The 24,736-nt window shown below is 40.3% G+C and overlaps 1 protein-coding gene across 13 annotated transcripts in view; it reads right to left on the minus strand.

Moving 5' to 3' along the window:
- TMLHE (trimethyllysine hydroxylase, epsilon) overlaps positions 1-24,736 on the minus strand; it is a 96,726-nt gene that overhangs the window by 3,239 nt on the left and 68,751 nt on the right. The gene's annotated exons all lie outside the window — the stretch shown is intronic.

Below are 24,736 nucleotides of genomic sequence, written 5' to 3' on the forward strand. Positions count from 1 at the left end.
ATGGAAGACCTTTCTCTCTGTCTCTCCCTCTCACTGTAACTCTGCCTCTAAAGTAAATAAATAAAATCTTTAAAAAAAAAAGAGAAATATAGGGTCAGAGAGAGGAACTCCGGGGTGTGTTGATCATATTTTTTTTTTTCTTTAGAGAATCTGGAGGTTGAGCTCTACCTAGCTTCCACCATCTTATAACATGATGTTTTATCTAAAGTGCGGTCCAATGGAGTAAGTCCTTATTGGTCAAAGTTCGTGGAAGCACTGGGGAAAACCTGAGCTTGCTCCTAACCGAGCTGAGGTGGGCAAGAGAGGTTGTATTAATGAAACCTTTTTTTTTTTTTTTGACAGCATGGCTTATAACTTCTCAAATGTGGGATAAATCCAAGCTATAGTCTAGCAGACAGTTCACCCAGGGATCTTCACCCATTCATTCAACCCTGACATTTATAGCATCCTCTGCTAAATGCTAGGCAGTGTGTTAGCCAATAAACATACAATGATCAATGATGAACATACAGAAATGATCCTAGTCTTTGGACAGCTTTCACTCTATTGTGGAAGATGGATGATAAACAAGTAATAAATATATAAACAACATAATTTCAGCTAGTTATAGATGCTATAAAGAAAACGGTCGCATTGTATGCTTAAGAGCAATTGGGAAATCCGTTTCAGATGGAATGTTGAGCAAAGGGGTTTTTGAAGAAGTAACTTTGGGCTGGTACCTGTATGATAAGAAACTTGCAATGTGACAAGCTGAGGGAGGAGTATTCCTGGTAGAGAGAACAGCAGCTACAAAGTCTTTAGGTTGAATGGAGTTTCATTGTGTTTTCCAAACAGCAAGAAGGCCGTGTGGCTGGAGCTAAGTAAGTGAGGGTAACAATGGCAAAAGAAATGAGGTGCAGGAGGTATCCAGTGAGTAGATCATATATAGACATGAAGGCCATGGTAAGGACTTTGGATCTTATTCTGAGACCATGGGAAGCCACTGAAAAGTCTTGGCTAAAATAATGGGTTTCTGGATTTCACCTAAGGCAAATTAACTTTATTTAAATGAAGTATAGTATACCTACAGAAAAATACACGCACCATAAGTTTGATGAATTTTCATGATGTGATCACATTCATATTATTAGCACTCAGCTCAACAAATAGGTAATTACCAGAACCCCAGAATCTTCCCTTATGCCCCTTTCTATCACATCCCTTCCCCCATCCAAAGATAACTACCATCATGACTTCTGTTACCAATGGTTGGTACTCTTTTGTATCTGACTTCTTTCATTTAATATTATATTTAGGATATTCATCATTGCTTAGCAGCAGTTTATTCATTCTTGGTGCTGTAGAGAATTTGATTGCTTGACCCCACCACAATTTATTCATCCATTCTACTGCTGGTGGACATTTGAGTAGTTTCCAGTTTGTAACTCTTAAAATTGTGCTGCTATGAACATTCCATTACACATCTCCTGGTGGATGTATGAGGGTACTTCACACAGTTCATAGGAAATATGAATTAAAAGATAAGTTTACTTTGGTGCAAAAACTTTTGAGATCCATGCATATCTTCTTCATAATATGCATTTTCCACAAAATTTTTGAAGTACTCTGTGTATTCATTTCTGTTTGATATAATCTTAAGCATGGAATTTCTGGGTGATAAGATATGTGCATGCTCAGCTTTAACTACTAAAAGACATTTTTCAAAATGGATACCGAATGGTGCTCTTCTTGGATATCAGAGAGCATTTATCATGGATACTACATGGCATAACCAGAGCCAATATTTTTCTTAGTTTTCTCATATATAAAATGAAATATTGTATCTTTCATTTATTCCTCAAGGTTCCTGTGAGAACCAGAGAAAATAATATAATGTCCTTCCTCCCAGAATCTGAGGAGCAGTGCTGAGAGGGAGAATAGGGTGAGAAAGCACAGTTTTTACCAAGATCTTAACACCCATTGTCAGTGCCAGAAACTTCCAGTGCTGTGTTAGGCATTTGCACAAATGTTCTTTAATTTACATATTTCATCAATGCAAAAGAGAAGGTGTTATTAAGCTCATTTTATGTGGAAGGCAACTGAAACTTAGAGAGGTGAAATCTGCCACAGACTTTATAAGTAGCAGAGAGATTTTAGTATCAGGTCAGAGAGCAGAAAATTGCTATGATTCCCGTGTGTGTTTGTTCATAAGGCCAACATTTTACAGATCAGATTTGTAATCTTTTGATTTTAAATAGACATTTACAGTTTACAAGTGGTTTCATATACAATAAGCCATTGATCCTCTTGATTAACCCTGTGAGGTAAATGTACAACTGTTATTATATTACTGTATAGATAAGGAAAATAAGTAAGGCTTTGTGATTTCCCCAAGGCAACATGTGATCCAGTATTCACTCTTTATATTAGATGATGTTGTTTTCTAAGGCCAATGGTAGGAAGAAGCAAGCAAAGTCTATTGCAAATTAGAGAAATGGCTGTGCAAGGTTCTTTTGATTAGAATAAGACTATTTCTGGACTTTGGCACAGAGTGATGTCATCAAATTATTCTGTAATTTTGTTTCTCTTTTTTCCCATTTTGATATGAAGCCTGAGAGACCTGGAAGTAGGGGGAAGAAAATAAAGCAGGCATTTATCTGCTATGAAAAGCTGGGGAGGTTTAACAATGCTATCCACTCATTAGTTGACAATTAAAGATTTTCTAAGTAAAGAGAGCTCAGTGATTGAATAGAAGGCACATCTCATGGACTTGAGTACTATAATGTGAGCAAAAGATGATAGCCACTGCTCGTATTACCAGATAGATCACCATTACAATCACAGTTCATATGTGTGAACTGGGAGGAGCTCTTTCATCTACTGGAGTCTCAGTTTCCCCATCTGAAAGCAAAGAGTAATAATAACTACCTTACAGAGTTATGAGGATTATAAAAAGCATTATACATAACACACTACAATTGTGCTTAACACACAGGAGACAGATTAAAAAAAGAACTGGTTATCTATCTCAAGCCATAGACATAAGCCCTAGAAATGAGGAATGTCTTCACAGTGCATTAGTTATACTCAAACTTGGAGGACAAGGTTAGACTAAGCTTTGAATAATAATGTCTGAAGAATAGGGAAATGCTTACACATAACTAGTTACATGCTATAAAACTGCTTTTTCTGAAGTGCTTAATAAGTTTTCAAGTTTTTTTGTGACATCATTGTACTTAACCATTAAAATATCCCATTTATTCAAAAATCTTATCTATGTATGTATATAAATCATGCTATATTTATATTTTATCAAAAAATACCCAGGGGCCTGCATTGTGGTGTAGCGGGTTGAGCTACCACCTACAATCGATATGGACTCCAGTTTAAGTCCTAACTGCACTGCTTCAGATACAGTTCCCTGCTGGTGAACCTGGGAAAGCAGAAGAAGATGGCCCAAGTGTTTGGGCCCCTGCACCCACATGGAAAACCTGTACGAAGTTCCTGTCTCCTGCTTTGATCGGGCTCAGCCCTGTCCATCTGTTGCAGCCATTTGGGGAGTGGACCAAAAGATGGAATCTCTTTGTCTTTCTGTAACTCTTTCATATAAAATAAATGTTTTTATAAAAAATTAAAAATACTGAGTGCTGGGTTCTGCTTCCAGTGATGACTGACCAAACTCGTATTGGATCTACCCCATACTCTCACAGGTGACTAATAAAAGCTCTGGATAAAATATTAAAAACAAAAAACACAAACAAAAAACAAATACTTTGGGGTGGGCATTTGACCTAATGGTTGAAGTGCCAGTAGCCCATACTCGAGCATCTGGGCTCGATATCCAGTTCTGGCTCCTGATCTCAGGTTACTGTTAATGCATACCTTAGCAGGGGGGTAGCAGATGATGGTGCAGGTGATTGAGTTCCTAACACCTATGTGGGAGACCTAGATTGCATTCCTGGCTCCCAGTTCTGGCCCTGGCCCAGCCACAGCCATTGCAGGCATTTGGGGGAGTGAATCAGCATATAGGCACTCTCTCTGTCTCTCTACCTTTCAAACAAATAAAACAGATGAATAAAAACTTAAAGAATCTCTGTAAGCATTTCTCTTGTAGTAAGCTCAGTGTTAATCTTTCTCAGAAGAGGGCACTAGAGGAGCACCAAAAGAAGACCTATTTCTGCAGTTTCAGGTCCTAAAAGAGGCTCTGTGGTGTGGGTGTGAAGACATCTTGTAGAGGCAGTCCCAACCTGTAGGTCAAGACTCAGTCCCTGTGTGACCTTGCAGCTGCAGCCTGGCGATAACCTTTCCACAGACCTCTTGACTCAGTAAATGGGAGTCCCTCATAGCTTTCCTGGACTCTCTGGGTAAGCCCCTTCATTTTAGACAGCATCCTGCCCTGCAAGACCAGACAATGAACAGTCATTCCTTTCCCACATTTTCCTCAACTTTACCTCATGAAACCTGTGTGCTCTGAAGTCCACCTGCTTTTATGGGTACCCAGACTTCCACTACAGATTCATGTCGCCAGTTGCTGATTGCCTGCTCTTCTGTCTCCACTCCAGAGGGTGGCCTATTGTTTGCTCAGCATCTCCACACCAGTTCACCCTGGCAAAAGTCAGTCAACTTCTCTGCTATCTGGTGGCTTGAACTACTCTTTCTTTAAGGTCTGAACCACTTCCAGGTTTATCTTTCTTTAGATACTCTGCCTCAGCCCTAGAATATTATACAGATTTTCTGCATATCTTATAGTCATTATTTTATTACAACTCATAACTCTATATTAAGCATTCTTCACTCAATCCATTCTGTGGTATCTATCTCCTGATTGGACTCATCACACACACACCTACACACACCCATTCCCCCCCCCCCCCCCCACACACACTTAGGGTTTATTTCAGGAGTAGAAGGCTGGCTTGACATTTGAAAATGAATCAATGTAATTTGCTGAATTAATATAACAAAAAGGAAAAATGTCACATGATCATTTCAACGATTAAAGGGACTCTCAGCAAACATGGAAATGAAATGTCTCAAGATGATAAAAGACATCACCAGAAACCCTATAGCTAATATACATGATGAAATATTGAACAATTTATTCTAACATTGCAGACTAGGCAAGGATGTCTGCTTTCATACCTCTCATTTAACACGGGACTACAGGTGCTGTAGCTAGCACAATAAGACAAGAAAACAGATAAGTAAACACGTAGATTGGAAAGAAAGAAAAGTGTCCCTATTTGCAGACAAGATTATTACCTATGAAGAAAATTTAAAGGAATCTAAAACAAAGCAAAACAAAACTTGTAGACCAAATAAATGACTACAACAAGGTTTCAGGATAAAATGCAAATGAAAAAAATCAACTGAGTCTCTATATAGCAACAGGAAACAATTGGAAGCTAATATTAAATTTTTCATTTATAATACCACTAAAACATAAAAATACTTAGGAATAAAATTAACAGAAACATATAAAATTGGTGTCTTCAATACTACAAAGCATGGCTGAGAGAAATTAAGGAAGACCTATATAAACAGATCCATGAGTTAGAAGACTCTGACTATGACCTTGTCTAAACAAGATAAGAGTCGGAGAACTCAAGGGGCTTCCATAGCCTTGCAAACTCATGACTGGAGCATAGGGAGATTACTGATGCCATCGACAGGAGTGTCAATTGGTAAAGTCAACAACAGGAGTCACTGTGCACTTACTCCTCATGTAGGATCTCTGTCCTTAATGTGCTGTACATTGAGACTTAATGCTATAACGAGTACTCAAACAGTATATTTCACTTTGTGTTTCTATGGGGGTGCAAACTGTTGAAATCTTTACTTAATGTATACTAAACTGATCTTCTGTAAAAAAAAAAGAAGAAATTATCAATTCCCAACTTGACTCTCATTGGGATTAAACATGACAATAGGTCTGATCTGATTTCATCATCATTTAAAAAATCATCTATTATTTTACACTTTATGTTTCTGTGTGGGAGCAAACTGTTGAAATCTTTACTTAAAGTATGCTAAACTGATCTTCTGTATATAAAGAGAATCGAAAATGTATCCTCATGTGAATGGAAGGGGAGAGGGAGTGGGAAAGGGGAGGGTTGCGGGTGGGAGGGACGTTATGGGGGGGAAGCCATTGTAATCCATAAGCTGTACTTTGGAAATTTATATTCATTAAATAAAAGTTAAAAAAAAAAGAAGACTCAAAACTGTGTATCAGTTCTTACCAACATGAAATATAGATTCAAAGTAATCTCAGTCATAACCTACAGGGGCATTTCATATAAATGATAAGCTGATTTTAAAATGTATATGGACAGGGCCGGCACTGTGGCATAGCGGGTAGATGCCTGCAGTGCCGGCATCCCATATGGGTGCCAGTTTGAATCCCGGCTGTTCCACTTCCAATCCAACTCTCTGCTATGGCCTGGGAAAGCAGTAGAAGATGGCCCAAGTCCTTGGGCCCCTGCACCGGCATGGAAGACCTGGAAGAAGCTCCTTGCTTCTGGCTTCGGATGGGCACAGCTCTTGCTGTTGCGGCCATCTGGGGAGTGAACCAACAGATGGAAGACCTCTCTCCCTATCTCTCTCTCTCTGCCTCTGCCTCTCTGTAATTCTGTCTTTCAAATAAATAAATAAATCTTTAAAATAAAAAAATATGTATATGGACATGCAAAGAATCCACAACAGAACTCACAATCTAATCTGTGGGTCAAATATAGTCCATTGTCTGTTTTATCAGAACATAGTCACACCCATTCATTTATATATAGTTTATGGTCGTTATTGTGCTACCACAGCAGAGTTGAATAGTTGTGATCAAGACTGCTTGGCCCCCAAAGCCTAAAATATTTATTGTTTTCTCCATTACACAAACATTTACAGATTCCTGATATAGAATCTTCGTAGCAACCTTTTAAAAAAGATGTATTTATTTATTGGAAAGGCAGAGTGACAGAGCAAGAGGGATAGAGGGAGGGAAGGAGGGCAGGGTCTTCCATCTGCTGGCTCACTCCCCAAGTGGTCACAATGCCTGGGGCTGGGACAGGCCAAAGCTAGGAGAAAGGAACTCCATCCTGGTCTTTCACATGGGTGTCAGGGGCCCAGATACTTGGGCCATCCTCCACTGTCTTCCCAGGCACATTAGCAGGAAGCTGCATCAGAAGCAGAGTGGTGAGGACTCAAGACAGCACTCAGATATGGGATGTGGGTAATGCAAGTTGAGCGGCTTAATCCATTGTGCCACAATGCCAGCCCCCTAGCAGTCTTTAAAAAAAGAACAAAAGTTTGTAAAATTATACCACCTGACTTCAAGAATTACTGTAAACTGACTACAACCAAAACAATGTGGAACTCTGATAAGGTTCCATAAAAAGAAGAATAGAATCAAATAGAGAGCTCAGCAATAAACCCACATTTATAAGGTCATTTGATTCTAACAGAAATGTAAAGGCAGTCCAATGGGAAAAGGAAGGTCTTTTCAGCAAATAGTACTGTAACAACTAGATTTACATGCCAAAGAAAACAAGACACCCATGAACTTCTACCCATTTCTTATAATATAGAGAAAAATAACTCAAGATAGATCACAGGCCTAAAAGTAAACACCAAAAGCAAAACACACTGAGACACAGGAGAATACCATGATGTCATGAGGGTAGCCAGCATATCATATAAAGGTCAATTTTATTCATATTTATAAATCATAAACATTAATGTCTCCCACTCATCAAAAGATACCATCAAAACAAAATAGTTCAGTCACAGGCTAGGAGATAACATTCCTAAAATATATAGCAGGTATGAATGGGTAACCAGGATATATAAAGAACTACTACAGCTCAATAATGAAAAGATAACCCAATGAAAAAAGTGTACAAACCATTTAATCAGATACTTCACTGTCGCTCCCCCTCTTCGTGGAGGAACAACACAGGACCCTGCGCTGTTCTTTCGTCTGCTCGGCCCTCCCCAGGTTTGCTGCTGGTTCTTCCCGGGTTGGCTACTATCCCTTCCACCTCCGTGGAAGGGCAGTTCCCCCTGGCCACATTCCCCACTTCCGCAGGGGAGCGGCACACCGCCGGCCGGCTTTCTCGGGGGCTGCACAGGTGTTCCCTCAGATGTTCCCCATAGATGTTCCTGGTGCATGCCGTCTCTCTCCTCCTTTATAGTCCTCCTCCGCCAATCCTAACTCGGCTGCCCACACGCCGAGTACGCTGCTCTCCTCCAATCAGGAGCAAGTCCTACAGTTTATTGGTTGAACTGGAGGCAGCTGCGTAGAAGCTGTTTTCTTCTCTCCCAGCGCCATATTGTGGGAGAGCAGATGCATAGAATAAGTCCTAATTCCAGTAACTTAGTCCAGTCCGGATTGCTCCCCACAGATCCCCCTTTCTTTTTATTTTTGGCGTTGATACGCGCCTGTCTTCAGTGCCCCGTAGCACACACTCTGCTCTGCTTGCTAGAGTTGCCACAGGTTCTTACAAGTCCTATCAATCAGGCAAACCGAATCCGGGTCCTCTCTTCACCATGTTGTGAGGAGGTTTTTAGGCGCTGATGTGTGCCTGTATTCGGTGCCCTGCAGCGCATGCTCCGCTCTGCCTGCAGGGGCTTACAAGCCCTAACAATCAGGCAAACCGAATCCAAGCCTTCTCATTGCCGTATTGTGGGGGAGACTTATTAGTGTTGGTTCGTGCCTATCTTCGGTGACCTGTGGCGCATAAGCTGCTAGCCGCCGCAGGTGCTCACCGCCTCCCTAATCAGGCAGACTGAATCCAAGCCTTCTAATTGCAGTATTGTGGGGAGGCCTTTCTGATGTTAATTCGTGCCTGTCTTCGGTGACCTGCGGCGCATAAGCTGCTAGCCGCCGCAGGTGCTCATCGCCTCACTAATCGGGCAGACCGAATCCAAGCCTTCTAATTGCAGTATTGTAGGGAGGCCTTTCTATTTCTCCATTTCTCTATCTCCGGGCATTCCTATTTCTCCCACTTTACTTCTATCTTCCAGCATTCCTATTTCTCTCCTTTTACTTCTAAACTTCTGTTTCTCTTATCCCCGCGGCCTCCTGGCGCCTCGCCCTGCCGGCGCCTCACGGCTCCGCGTGGCTTCCCGGCGCCTCGCCCCGCCGGCGGGCTCCGCCCCGAGGCTGCTTCTCGGTGCCTCGCCGGCTCTGAGCCGCTTCAGCCCTCGCCTCTCTCATCTGCGCGGTTCGGTTTTGCGCGCACACTCCGCGGTTACGCACTAGCCCTTTCGCGTCTGAACCACGGCCTCGCGCCAGCCCCGCGTTCCCTATCTATTCACGCCCCGTGCTCTCTCTGCACGCGGCGGCTTCCGCGAGTCACACAGCGTCAGCTCACGTCTCCACCACTAGCATTCAATCCAAGTTCCCCGGGCTAGCCTGGCGAATTCAACCCAGCTTACGTCTCCGCCCCACGATTTGGCTTCCCGTCCTTTGCTCCCCGGGCTAATCAGACGGATCCCAACCAGGCTTACGTTTCCGCTTCTGGTTTTAACTTTTCGCCCCCTATTCCCGGGCTAACTTGAGAATCCCAAAGTGGCTTTCATCTCCGCCTTGGCCTGGCCCCCGCGGCTTCAATTTCCCTAACATTTTTCTCTACCCAGTATATTTCCCCAAGCTTTCCTCCAACAATACTCCTCCCTCATTTCTCCTGGCCTCTCCCCACAGTCCGCATCCGAGTCTGTTTGTTCTAGCTTTCACTTTCGCTTTCGACCTTAGAGATTTCTCCCAGCTTCCCCCTGTAGTCCGTATCTGAGTCTATGCCTAGGCTTTCAATAGCTTCTTCCGGCACCCTTTTCGTCCGGCTTTTCCCTAGGCTGTTTGCTAGTCTCTCCCTCCGGTATTTTCCCAGTTCTTCCCGTTTCTTTCCTCCTAAGTTTCCTATCCGTCCTAGGTTTCCTATCCGAGTCACGGCACCATTATGTCGCTCCCCCTCTTCGTGGAGGAACGACACTAAGCCCTGCCTAGGCTTCATATCCAAGTCACGGCACCATTATGTCGCTCCCCCTCTTCATGGAGGAACGACACAGGACCCTGCGCTGTTCTTTCGTCTGCTCGGCCCTCCCCGGGTTTGCTGCTGGTTCTTCCCGGGTTGGCTACTATCCCTTCCACCTCCGTGGAAGGGCAGTTCCCCCTGGCCACATTCCCCACTTCCGCAGGGGAGCGGCACACCGCCGGCCGGCTTTCTCGGGGGCTGCACAGGTGTTCCCTCAGATGTTCCCCTTAGATGTTCCTGGTGCATGCCGTCTCTCTCCTCCTTTATAGTCCTCCTCCGCCAATCCTAACTCGGCTGCCCACACGCCGAGTACGCTGCTCTCCTCCAATCAGGAGCAAGTCCTACAGTTTATTGGTTGAACTGGAGGCAGCTGCGTAGAAGCTGTTTTCTTCTCTCCCAGCGCCATATTGTGGGAGAGCAGATGCATAGAATAAGTCCTAATTCCAGTAACTTAGTCCAGTCCGGATTGCTCCCCACACTTCACAAAATATGTATGGGCATCAGCAAGATGGCAGGATAGGATTCTCTAGCACTATCCTTCCATGGAAACATCAATTCAAACAACTACCCAAACATGAAAATGCCATCACAAGAGCTAAGGAAATCTAGCAAGAAATTATAGCACCTGAGTGTAGCACAGAAATAGGAAAAGATACATTGAAGAGGGTAGGAAGGACAGTTTCACAATACCCATGTCACCCCTCTCCCAACCCCAGGCAGCACAGCACAGAGAGAGACAGACCCTTTGCTTGGAGAACAGGGAAGTGAGCCCTGAACTTTGCCTTGTACTTGGACTTCAACAACCTGGCCCACCTCAGTAAAACCCATTGCCAGGCAAGCCCCCTTCACCTCAGAATCTAGGCCAGTATCCATGGACTAAGCCTCCAGGTCTACTCTAGTGGCAGGTCAGATTGTTCTACCTCGAGCCCCAGGCCTGTAATGGTAGACTTGGTCTACAGGCTGTTCCTCTCAGACCCTGGACTATTGGGCTAGGCCCAGAGGACTCAGGTTCCAGACTTTCCCCAGTGCCAGGCTGAAGCAAGTTGCCTTGGGCTCTGAACCACCTCCAGCACTGGGATGACCTCTGCAACCCTAGTCATCAGACCAGCACTCACAGGCTTTGTCACCAGGCTGGTCTCTACAGATATTGGGCTCCAGGCCCACCGTTATGGAGCCAGCCTCAACAGATTAAATCAACAGGTATGTCCCAGCAAATCTTGGCTTTTGGACCAACACTGCAGACCCAGGATCAGGTGTATCCACCTTCTCATCCCAGCACCAAGCTAGCCTGCCCCAGGACCCCAAAAGCAAGCCTTCCCTCAGACCATGCCACAAACATGCTTTTTGGAGAAGCATTGTATGTCCATTCTTATTCGTCTCAGATTTTTTTTTAATTTCTCTGTTACTGTCTTCTAATTGACACACTGGTGGTTCAGGAGCAAACTACTTCCACAAACTTCCACAGGCTAGACAACTATAGCTTTTGTAGACACTACTGACCCTGATTACCACTGAAGAAATCACTCAGAGCTTACATCTCTGGGCTCACCTAGAACTTAAACCAAATAAACAACCCAAATGACACTTCACCTACCATCAAGCAGAAAACTCTTTTCCAATGAAACCTACTCCATTAAACAAAAGGAACTATTGTTCCAGATGTGCAGATATCAACATAGGAACACATTAGCAGTCCATCGCCTTAACCACTCGGCCACCTCGTCCACACATCATAGGAACACATTAAACATGAAGAAGCAAGGAAGCATGGAACTTCCAAAAGAATTCAACAGTTCTCTAGAAATATATCCTGATTTGAAGGAAATCTATGAAATATCTGAAAAAGAATTCAAAATAATCTCAAGGAAACACCGTGAAATGCAAAAGAATACCAAGAGGTAGTTTAAAGAAGTGAAGAAAACAACAGATAAGATGAATGAGAAATTCAATATAGAAACACAATTCATTAAAAAGAACCAACCAAATTTTGGAGTTGAAAACTTCAATCAACATATTGAAAAATACAATTGAGAGATTAAACAACAGAATAGACCAAGCGAAAAAAAAACTTCTGATTTGGAGGGTAAACATTTTGAAGTAACCCATTCAGACAAAAATAAAGGGAAAAGAAGTAAAAAGAATGAAGAAAATCTCCGTGACATAGAGGATACCATTAAGTGGACAAATGTTCATATTATAGAGATACCTGAAGGAGAAAAGAAGAAAAGAGGCATTGAGAACCTACTGAATGAAATAACATTTGAAAACTTTCCAAGACTTGAAAGAGGTGTAAACATCCAGATAAAGGAAGTTCAAAGGACCCCAATCTGACTCAACCTAAAAACACTTCCTCCAAGGCAAATCATAGTCAAATTGGCAAAAGATAAGGACAAGAAAAGAATCCAAAAGACAATAAGAGAAAAACTTCAAGTTACATATAAAGGAAAACCAATCAGAATAACAGAAGAATTCTCAGCAGAAATCCTATAGACAAGAAGAGAGTGACATGATATATTCAAGATATTGAAAGATAAAATCTTATTATTATATCCAGTGAAGCTGTTCTTTAAAAGTGAAGAAGAAATCAAGTATTTCCAAGACAAGCAAAAATAGAGGGAATTGATCACTACCAGACCAGCTTTACAAGAAATCCTGAAGGGAGTCCTACATCAGAAGTAACCATCATGAAAACATATTGGAGTACCACATTCACCAACAGAGAAGATACAATCAGTAACCAATCAACAAAATGACAGGAGTTGGTTCTTATCTATGAATATAAACCTGAATGTAAGTAGATGAAATTCCTATGTCAAAATATACAGGTTGGCTGAATGGATTAAAAGAAACAAAACCCAACTACTAGTTGCCTACAAGAAACTCACTTCACAGTAGACACTGGTGTGGGTGATGACTTCTTGGATAAGACCCCAAAAGCACAGGCAACAAAAGCAAAACTAGACAAATGGGATTATATTAAACTCAAAAGCTTCTACACAACAAGAGAAATAATCAATAGAGTGAAGAGACAGTCGATACAATGGGAGAAAATATTCTCAAGCCACTTACCAGACAAAGGATTAATATCCAGGATATATCAGCCACTCACAAAAAGCCAACAACAACAAAATCAATCAACCCAGTTAAGAAGTGGGAAAAGGTCCAGAAGAAGAAATACAAATGGCCAACAAATAAATTAAAATATGTTCAATACCACTAGTCATCAGCAAAAGTAAATCAAAATAACAATGAGATATCAATTTGCCCCTGTCAGAAAGGCTATTATCAAAAAGAGAAGAGAGGTTGATGTTGTAATTAGGGAGTAAAGCTTCCACCTATGATGTACACATCTCATATGGGTGCTGGTTCCAGCCCTGGCTGTTCCACTTCTTATCTAGCTCCCTGCTAATGGCCTGGGAAGACAGCAGAAAACTGCCACCCACATGGGAGACCCAGATGAAGCTCCTGGCTATGGCCTGGACCAGTGCTGGCCTTCAGAAGATAGAAGATCTCTGTGTGTGTGTGTGTGTAACTCTGACTTTCAACAATAAATAAATAAATCTTTAAAAAAGAGAGAGGTACTAATTCTGGCAAGGATGTGCAGAAAGGGGAACTGTTATACACTGTTGGTGGGAATGTAAATTACTGCAGCCACTGTGGAAAACAGTGTAGAGACTTCTTTAAAAACTAGAGGTAGACCTGCCATATGACCCAGCAATCCCACTACTGAGTATGTACCCAAAGACATGATCTCATTGTACCAGAGATACCTGCACCACCATGTTTCTGCCAGCATTGTTCACCATAGCCAAAATATGGAATAAACCAACATGTCCATCATCAGATGAATGGATAAAGTAAATGAGGTACATATACACAATGGTATACTATTCTGAAATAAAATGTTAAAATACTTTGTTTTTATAAAACGGGTCAGTCATCATAATCAAGTGGGATTTATCCCAGGGATATAAGAATGGTTCAACATATGCAAATCAATAACTGATACATACATTAATGGAATGATAGACAAAACCATATGGTCATGTCAATAGATGGAAGAAGATCATTTGGCAAAATTCAACATGTTTTCATGATAAAAATCTCAACAAATTAGTTATATACCTCAACACAACAGAGAATATATATAACAAACTAAAAGCTAATATCCAACCCAATGATGAAAAGTTGAAAGTGTTTACTCTAAGACCAGAAACAGGACAAGGATACCCACTCTTGCCACCTGTATTCATTATGGTGCTGAAAGCCCTAGCCAGAGTAACTGGGCAAGAGAAAGCAATAAAAGGCACCTGCATTAGAAAGGAGGAAGTCAAATTTTCCATGATTACAAAAGACATAATCTTACATAAACCCTAATGACTCCACCAAAAAAACTTTTAGAGCTAATAAAAGAATTCAATAAAGTTGCAAGATGCAAAATCAACATACAAAAGACAATAGTTTCTATATGCTAGCAGTGACTTACCTAAAAAAGAAATTTAAAAATCTCATTAATAATAATTGCAGGATGTGCTTGAGCAGCTTCATTTTTAGAGATACTTTCACTAAAGTGAAACCAACAACTTTATACTTTCGTTGCATCTTGAACTCAAATATCCCTTTTCACCAGCAGGAGCCTACAACATAGCACCTTAGTACCTTTTCTCATCTGCTTTAAGTAAAATGATTTGTCAAGAGTTTGACATTGGGGGGAGGAGGCAAGATGGCGGAATAGGAAGGGAGCACACTGATAGTCCGGGGAGAGACAGTTTAATAAAAGTGGAGATACTGCAGGTTCAAGGAAGAGTAGGGGAGGAAACAGCAGAAGAAACTCTTCCGGAACAAGTGATACACAGTGGAACTGCGTGGAGAGTGTGGGAGCTCACAGTTCGGGACACCAGTGGCAGACTCAACACACCAGCGCTGGAACGCGAGGTGAGCCAAACCGCAATAGCCCGAGACACCGGCAGGCAAGTGGAAAGAGGAGACTAGAGGGAACGACCCCCGGGGGGGGGAAGTTCACCAGGCTAACTGGAAGAGAGAGAGAGAGAAAAAAAAAGGTGACTGGTATGGACACGGGTTTCTCTCTCTCCACTCACCTCTCAAAGGCGAGCAAGACAAAGAGCAGGCGCCATCTTGGACATACGTCATAAGCAGAGCGACCTCAGGTCTGCACCGGCCCTGAGCCTAGCAGAAAAACCTGACTCTGGGCAGGGTGAATTAACAGGAGATTAGGACCTAGTAAATTTGTGGTGCTACTGAACTGAGACTGTGAAAAAAGAGACAGTGGGGGAGAGAACTCACAGAATTCACGTGAGTACTCTCCAGAGACGCTACAATTCCATAACTTTGGCAACCCAGTGGGAGACTGAAAGAGAATCTGAGCCCACCCTGAGGGCAGAACAGATTCCCTGTGTGGTCCTTGGGAAAGAGCTTCTGATCTCTGGCTCCTGTGGGTATATAATTTGCCTGCTAACTACCTCCAACTTCATTCAGCTGTGCAGAATTACTTCCCTTTTGAATCAAAAAAAGAAAGAAAGAGAGAGAGAGAGATCTACCACGCCTAACCTGGGAGTGTCACCTTTGGCACACCAAACAGAGCTCTCAGGCCACACCCATCTCAAACCTCTAAGGCTCCATCAAAAACAGATAGTCCACTTAATCTAGAGTCATAGTATAACAAGAAAAAGCACCACAGTGAAGAAACCAAATATCTCCAATATGCCAAAAAACAAACGCAAAAACCGAGGTAATAAAAACAAGGAAGTCACTATGACGCCCCCAAATGAAAAAGACACCCCAATTCAAGATTATGAAGATGATGAGTTAGAAGAAATGCAAGAAGCAGATCTCAAAAAATTGATAAGAACATTAAGAAGTTCTCAAAAACAAATTCTTGAACTACAGAAATCCTTAATGGACAAGATAGAAAATCTCTCTCATGAAAATGAAATATTAAGGAGGAATCAAAATGAAACAAAACAACTAGTACAACAGGAAACTGTGATAGTGACGAGAAATCATAATGAAGTGAAGAATTCAATAGATCAAATGAAAAACACAATAGAGAGCCTTACAAACAGAATGGGTGAAGCAGAAGAGAGAATATCGGACTTAGAAGACAGAGAACAGGAAAGGATACAGTCAGACCAAAGAAAAGAAGAGGAAATTAGAAATCTAAAACATATTGTCAGGAACCTGCAGGATACTATTAAAAAAACCAACATTCGGGTTCTAGGAGTTCCTGAAGGCATGGAGAGGGAGAAAGGATTAGAAGGCCTTTTTAGTGAGATATTAGCAGAAAATTTCCCAGGTTTGGAGAAGGACAGAGAAATCCTAGTACAGGAAGCTCACAGAACCCCTAATAAACACGACCAAAAGAGATCCTCACCACGACACATTGTAATTAAACTCTCCACAGTGAAAAATAAAGAAAAGATCCTAAAATGTGCAAGAGAGAAACATCAGATTACTCTCAGAGGATCTCCAATCAGACTCACAGCTGACTTCTCATCAGAAACTCTACAAGCCAGGAGGGAATGGCGAGATATAGCCCAGGTACTAAGAGAGAAAAACTGCCAGCCCAGAATACTATATCCTGCAAAGCTATCATTTGTGAATGAAGGTGAAATAAAGACTTTTCATAGCAAACAGAAATTGAAAGAATTTGTCGACACTCGTCCAGCCCTGCAAAAGATGCTTAAAGATGTGTTGCACACAGAAACAAAGAAACACGGTCATCAATATGAAAGAAGGTAAAGGAAGGAAACCTCACAGCAAAAGATCACAGGGAATTCAAAGCATATATTAGAACTTATCTGTGGCAAATGGCAGGGCAAAGTTACCACTTATCATTAGTCACTTTGAACGTGAATGGCCTGAACTGTCCAGTTAAAAGACACAGATTGGCAGAATGGGTTAAGGAACAAAACCTATCTATTTGCTGCTTACAAGAAACACATCTTTCCAACAAAGATCCATACATACTGAAAGTGAAAGGCTGGAAAAAGATATACCATGCCAACAGAAATGAAAAAAGAGCGGGCGTAGCCATCTTAATATCGGACAACATAAACTTTACCACAAAAACTGTTAAGAGAGACAAAGAGGGACACTACATAATGATTAAGGGATCAATTCAACAGGAAGATATAACAATTATCAATGTATATGCACCTAACTACAGGGCACCGGTTTATCTAAAAGATTTGTTAAGGGAATTAAAGGGAGACTTAGACCCCAATGCAATAGTACTGGGGGACTTCAATACTCCACTCTCAGAAATAGACAGATCCACAGGACAGAAGATCAACAAGGATACATTAGATTTAAACGACACTATAGCCCAAATGGATCTAACAGATATCTATAGAACTTTGAATCCTACAGCTAAAGATTTTACATTCTTCTCAGCAGTACATGGAACCTTCTCTAGGATTGACCACATACTAGGCCATAAAGCAAGTCTCAGCAAATTCAAAATAATTAGAATCATACCATGCAGCTTCTCAGACCATAAAGGAATGAAGTTGGAAATTAGCAACTCAGGAATCCCTAGAGCGTACACATGGAGATTGAACAACATGCTCCTGAATGAACAGTGGGTCATAGAAGAAATTAAAAGAGAAATCAAAAATTTTCTGGAAGTAAATGAGGGTAACAGCACAACATACCAAAACTTATGGGACGCAGCAAAAGCAGTGTTAAGAGGAAAGTTTATATCAATAGGTGCCTACATCAAGAAATTGGAAAGGCACCAAATAGATGAGCTATCAATTCACCTCAGCATCTAGAAAACCTACAGCAAACCAGACCCAAATCTAGTAGGAGAAGAGAAATAATTAAAATCAGAGAAGAAATCAACAGGATTGAATCCAAAAAAACATTACAAAAAATCAGCCAAACGAGGAGCTGGTTTTTTGAAAAAATAAACAAAATTGACACCCCATTGGCCCAACTAACTAAAAAAAGAAGAGAAAAGACCCAAATCAACAAAATCAGAGATGAAAAAGGAAACGTAACAACAGACACCACAGAAATAAAAAGAGTCATCAGAAATTACTACAAGGTCTTGTATGCCAGCAAACAGGGAAACCTATCAAAAATGGATAGATTCCTGGACACATGCAACCTACCTAAATTGAACCAGGAAGACATAGAAAACCTAAACAGACCCATAACTGAGACAGAAATTGAAACAGTAATAAAGGCCCTCCCAAAAAAGAAAAGCCCAGGACCAGATGGATTCACTGCTGAATTCTACCAGACATTTAAAGAAGATCTGACTCCAATTCTTCTCAAACTATGCAGAACAATCGAAAAAGAGGGAGTCCTCCCAAATTCTTTATATGAAGCCAGCATCACCTTAATTCCTAAGCCGGAAGAAGATGCACCATTGAAAGAGAATTACAGACCAATATCCCTGATGAACATAGATGCAAAAATCCTCAATAAAATTCTCGCCAATAGAATGCAACAACACATCAGAAAGATCATCCACCCAGACCAAGTGGGATTTATCCCTGGTATGCAGGGATGGTTTAATGTGTGCAAGACAATCAATGTGATACACCACATTAACAGACTGCAGAAGAAAAACCATATGATTATCTCAATAGATGCCGAGAAAGCATTTGATAAAATACAACACCCGTTCATGATGAAAACTCTAAGCAAACTGGGTTTGGAAGGAACATTCCTCAATACAATCAAAGCAATCTATGAAAAACCCACAGCCAACATCCTATTGAATGGGGAAAAGTTGGAAGCATTTCCACTGAGATCTGGTACCAGACAGGGATGCCCACTCTCACCACTGCTATTCAATATAGTTCTGGAGGTTCTAGCCAGAGCTATTAGGCAAGACAAAGAAATTAAAGGGATACAAATTGGGAAGAAGAAGTCAAACTATCCCTCTTTGCAGATGATATGATTCCTTATTTAGGGGACCCAAAGAACTCTACTAAGAGACTATTGGAACTCATAGAAGATTTTGGCAAAGTAGCAGGGTATAAAATCAATGCACAAAAATCAACAGCCTTTGTATACACAGACAATGCCATGGCTGAGGAAGAACTTCTAAGATCAATCCCATTCACAATAGCTACAAAAACAATCAAATACCTTGGAATAAACTTAACCAAGGACGTTAAAGATCTCTACGATGAAAATTACAAAACCTTAAAGAAAGAAATAGAAGAGGATACCAAAAAATGGAAAAATCTTCCATGCTCATGGATTGGAAGAATCAATATCATCAAAATGTCCATTCTCCCAAAAGCAATTTATAGATTCAATGCAATACCAATCAAAATACCAAAGACATTCTTCTCAGATCTAGAAAAAATGATGCTGAAATTAATATGCAAGCACAGGAGACCTTGAATAGCTAAAGCAATCTTGTACAACAAAAAGAAAGCTGGAGGCATCACAATACCAGATTTCAGGACATACTACAGGGCAGTTGTAATCAAAACAGCATGGTACTGGTACAGAAACAGATGGATAGACCAATGGAACAGAATTGAAACACCAGAAATCAATCCAAACATCTACAGCCAACTCATATTTGATCAAAGGTCCAAAACCAATCCCTGGAGTAAGGACAGTCTATTCAATAAATGGTGCTGGGAAAATTGGATTTCCACGTGCAGAATCATGAAGCAAGACCCCTACCTTTCACCTTACACAAAAATCCACGCAACTTGGATTAAAGACTTAAATCTATGACCTGACACCATCAAATTATTAGAGAGCATTGGAAAAACCCTGCAAGATATAGGTACCGGCAATGACTTCTTGGAAAACACCCCAGAAGCACAGGCAGTCAAAGCCAAAATTAACATTTGGGATTGCATCAAATTGAGAAGTTTCTGTACTGCAAAAGAAACAGTCAGGAAAGTGAAGAGACAACCGTCAGAATGGGAAAATACATTTGCAAACTATGCAATCGATAAAGGGTTGGTAACCAGAATCTAAAAAAATCAAGAAACTCCATAAGATCAAAACAAACAACCTATTAAGAGATGGGCCAAGGACCTCAATAGACATTTTTCAAAGGAGGAAATTCAAATGGCCAACAGACACATGAAAAAATGTTCAAGATCACTAGCAATCAGGGAAATGCAAATCAAAACCACAATGAGGTTCCACCTCACCCCAGTTAGAATGGCTCACATTCAGAAATCTACCAACAATAGATGCTGGAGAGGATGTGCGGAAACAGGGACACTAACCCACTGTTGGTGGGAATGCAAACTGGTCAAGCCATATGGAAGTCAGTCTGGATATTCCTCAGAAACCTGAATATAACCCTACCATTCAACCCGGCCATCCCACTCCTTGGAATTTACCCAAAGGAAATGAAATTGGCAAACAAACAAGCTGTCTGCACATTAATGTTTATTGCAGCTCAATTCACAATAGCTAAGACCTGGAACCAACCCAAATGCCCATCAACAGTAGACTGGATAAAGAAATTATGGGACATGTACTCTATAGAATACTATACAGCAGTCAAAAACAACGAAACCCCGTCATTTGCAACAAGATGGAGGAATTTGGAAAACATCATGCTGAGTGAATTAAGCCAGTCCCAAAGGGACAAATATCATATGTTCTCCCTGATCGGTGAAAACTAACTGAGCACCAAAGGGGAAACTTGTTGAAGTGAAATGGACACTGTGAGTAACAGTGACTTGATCAGCTCTTGTCCTGACGGTTGATGTACAATGTAATACTTTATCCATTTTAGTATTTTTTTTGTTCTAGTACCATTGGTTGAACTCTGTAATTAACACACAATTATTCTTAGGTGTTTAAATTTTAACTGAAAAGTGATCCCTGTTAGGAATTTGGAAAACATTATGTTGAGTGAAATAAGCCAATCCCAAAGGGACAAATACCACTTGTTCTCCTTGATAGGTGACAACTAACTGAGCACCAAAAAGGAAACCTGTTAAAGTGAAATGAACACTATGAGAAGCGGTGACTTGATCAGCCCTCACCCTGACTGTTGATGAGCAGTTTAATATGTTATCCCTCTTAGTATTTTTTTTTGTTTGTTCTACTTAATACTTTTGGTTGAATACTGTAATCAATACACAATTCCTCTTAAGTGCTGAAACTTAATTGAAAAGTGATTGCTGTTAAATATAAGAGTGGGAATAAGAAAGGGAAGAGATGTGCAATTCAGGACATGCTCAAGCTGACTTACCTCAAACGGTAGAGTTAGAAACATACCAGGGGATTTGAATTCAATCCCATCGAGGTGGCATGTACCAATGCCATCTTACTAGTCCCAGTGATCAATTTCTGTTCACAATTGATCGTAATAATAGGACTAAGAACCAAAGGGATCACATAAACAAGACTAGTGTCTGCAAGTACTAGCTGAGAGAATCAAAAAGGGAGAGAATGATCCAACATGGGAAGTGAGATACACAGCAGACCCATAGAATGGAAAATGTCCTAACAGCACTCTGGCCTCATAATCAGCCCTTAAGGCATGCGGATCCGGCTGAAATGCCCATGAGAGTATTTCAGGCATGGAAAGCCAAGACACTCTGGGGGAAAAAAAAAAACCCTAAATGAAAGATCTCCGCGAGTGAGATCCCAGTGGAAAGAATGGGTCATCAAAGAAGGAGGTACCTTTCTCTGAAGGGAGGAGAGAACTTCCACTTTGACCATGGCCTTGTCTAAAAATGATCAGAGTCAGTGAACTCAGGGGGCTTCCATAGCCTTGGCAGCTCATGACAAGAGCCTAGGGTGATTACTGATGCCATAAACAAGAGTGTCAATTTGTTAAGTCAACAACAGGAGTCACTGTGCACTTACTCCTCATGTAGGATCTTTGTCCTTAGTGTGCTGTACATTGAGATTTAATGCTATAACTAGTACTCAAACAGTATTTTTCACTTTATGTTTCTGTGTGGGAGCAAACTGTTGAAATCTTTACTTAATGTATGCTAAACTGATCTTCTGTATATAAAGAGAATTGAAAATGAATCTTGATATGAATGGAAGGGGAGAGGGAGTGGATAAGGGGAGGGTTGTGGGTTGGAGGGACGTTATGGGGGGGAAGCCATTTTAATCAATATTGTGTACTTTGGAAATTTATATTCATTAAATAAAAGTTAAAAAAAAAGAGTTTGACATTGAATAGTTGATTTTTTAAATAGCCTTATGCTCTCATATATCTTCTCATAAATCTCCATTATGTAACACACCAAAGCATGAGGACCAATACTTTCTAACTATACCATGATACCCTGTTTTGGCTGCTTTTTAAAATTTCCAAAGCTTCACCATAAATGTAATTTTTAGTGTTTTAATGATGACACCTAAGGTACATAAACATCCTCAAACAAACACAGAGTTATAAATGACTAATCCGGAGAAAACTTGAAACCCTCATGTTAATTCTTAAATGTAGTGTCTCTAACTTTTGACAGATTTGGTAGGCAGCCATGTTTTTGTGTCTGAAAATAGCTGGGGGCATGGTTAAGATTTTTTACATCAAGTGATTGCTATTATTGAGTGTTGCAGGTGATATGTTATTTTTAGTTTATTTGAAATGTCTAACTGAATGGGTGGGGGGAAGGGGAAGCAAATATGTGAAATTTGGAAGACCTTAGACTTTTTGGTAAGCAATTGTAATCTTCACTTACATTTTGTTTAAGAATATAAAAGGTTTATAATTAATGTAGCTAAATTAAACCATAACTCTTAGCGATTATAAAGCAGGTAATTATAGCCTGCAGAAAAAGTTACAATGTAAGAATTTTAAAAATAAGATCCTGACAATTTTGTTTAATTGTATTAATTTCTGTATTTATGTGGATTTATGAACAGTAAAATTTGAATGAAGTTAATATTGTCTAATATAAGTAAATGAGTCTGGATCTGTGATCCCCCCAAACTAAAAAGTACAGTACTTAGAGCCGTGTTCTTTATGGTTGTAGTGTTGATGTGTGTGCCTCTTTGAGCTACATGTGTGTGCACACACACATACACACACACACTAATATGCAGAGAATAAAGGAATCACACAGTTCCAAAGAAAACTGCAAAAAATAAAAATAGGCAAAATTTAGTCAAGTAAATTAAAGATCTGTACATGTAAAACTATAAAATATCAATAAAGGAAAGTAAATATCACACAGATAAATAGAAAGATACTCTGTGTTTTTAGATTGGAGGAATTATTATTGCTAAAATGTTCATAATATCCAAAGCTATGTATGGGTTCATTGCAATCCCTATAAAAAATTCATTGACATTTTTCACAGAAATAGAAAAAATCTTAAAAATCACTTGAAACCATGAAACACTGTAAATCCTAAAGCAGCTTGAGCAAAAATTAAAAAGCTAGAGGCATAATGATGCATGATTTCAAAATTTATTACATAGGGGCTAGTGTTGTGGCTTAGCAGGTAAGGATGACACTGGAATCCCATAAGAGCTCAAATTTGAGTCCCAGATGTTCTACATCTGATCCAGGCCCCTGCTAATGTACTTGGGAAAGCAGCAGAGGGTGCTTGGGCCCCTGCACCCATGTGAGAGGCCTGGAAGAAGCTCCTGGCTCCTGGCTTTGGCCTGGCCCAGCCCCAGCCATGTGGCTATTTGGAGAGCAAGCCAGCAAATGGAACACCTCTCTCTCTCTCTCTCTCTCTCTCTCTCTATCTCTCTCTCTCTTTCAACTCTGCCTTTCAAATAAATAAAATAAATGTTAAAAATTTATTACATAGCTATAGTAAACGAAACAGCATGGCACTGGTATAAAAAGACACATAGACAAAATGGAACAGAATAACATGTCCAAAAATAAGTCCACACATCTTACAGCCAACTGATTTTCAACAAAGTTGCCAAGAACACACAATGGGAGAAAAGACAGTTTTTTCAATAAACAGTGCTGGGGCAACTGGATATCTCATGTGGAAGAATGAAGTTAACCTCCACCTCACACACCATATACAAAAGTCAACTCAAAATGGATCAAAAATCTAAATGTCAGACTTGGTACTGTAGAACTAGTAGAAGAAAACATAAGGGAAAATCTTCACTGGCATGAACACTGACTTTTTGAATATGAGCCCAAAATTACAAGCAACAGAAGCAAAAGATAGACAAATGGGATTACATTAAACTAAAAAGCTTCTGCACAGCTAATAAAACAAATCAGAAGAGCAAACAGACAACCTATGGATGGAAGAAAATATTTTCAAAGCATAAATTTCAAAAGGAGTTAATATCCAAAATCTATAAGGAACTCAAACAACTCCATAAAATGAAAACACATATCCCAATTTAAAAATGAGTTAAGGATTTGAATAGAAATTTCTAAAAAGAAGATACAGAAATAGTCAACAGGCATATTAAGATATGCTCAAAATTACTAATCACCAGAGAAATACAAATTAAAACTACAATGAGATATCACCTCATCCTTGTTACAATGGCTATTAACAAAAAGGTGAAAGATTAAAAAAAAATTGTAGTTAATTATGAAACTGACCATTCACCTACTGAATGACTCAATTGTTGCATTCCTGGGTATTCATTTGAGTGAAAATGAAAATACATATCCACAAAAACACTTTTACATGAATAGTTTTGGAAGCTTCCTATTTTTTTTAAAAAAGATTTATTTATTTGAAAGGTGGAGTTGAGAGAGAGAAAGAGAGAGAAAGAAGACTTCCATTCGCTAGTTCACTCCCCAGATGGCCTCAGCA

This window comes from Oryctolagus cuniculus, chromosome X (assembly GCF_964237555.1).
Source record: "Oryctolagus cuniculus chromosome X, mOryCun1.1, whole genome shotgun sequence".
NCBI lineage: Eukaryota > Metazoa > Chordata > Mammalia > Lagomorpha > Leporidae > Oryctolagus > Oryctolagus cuniculus.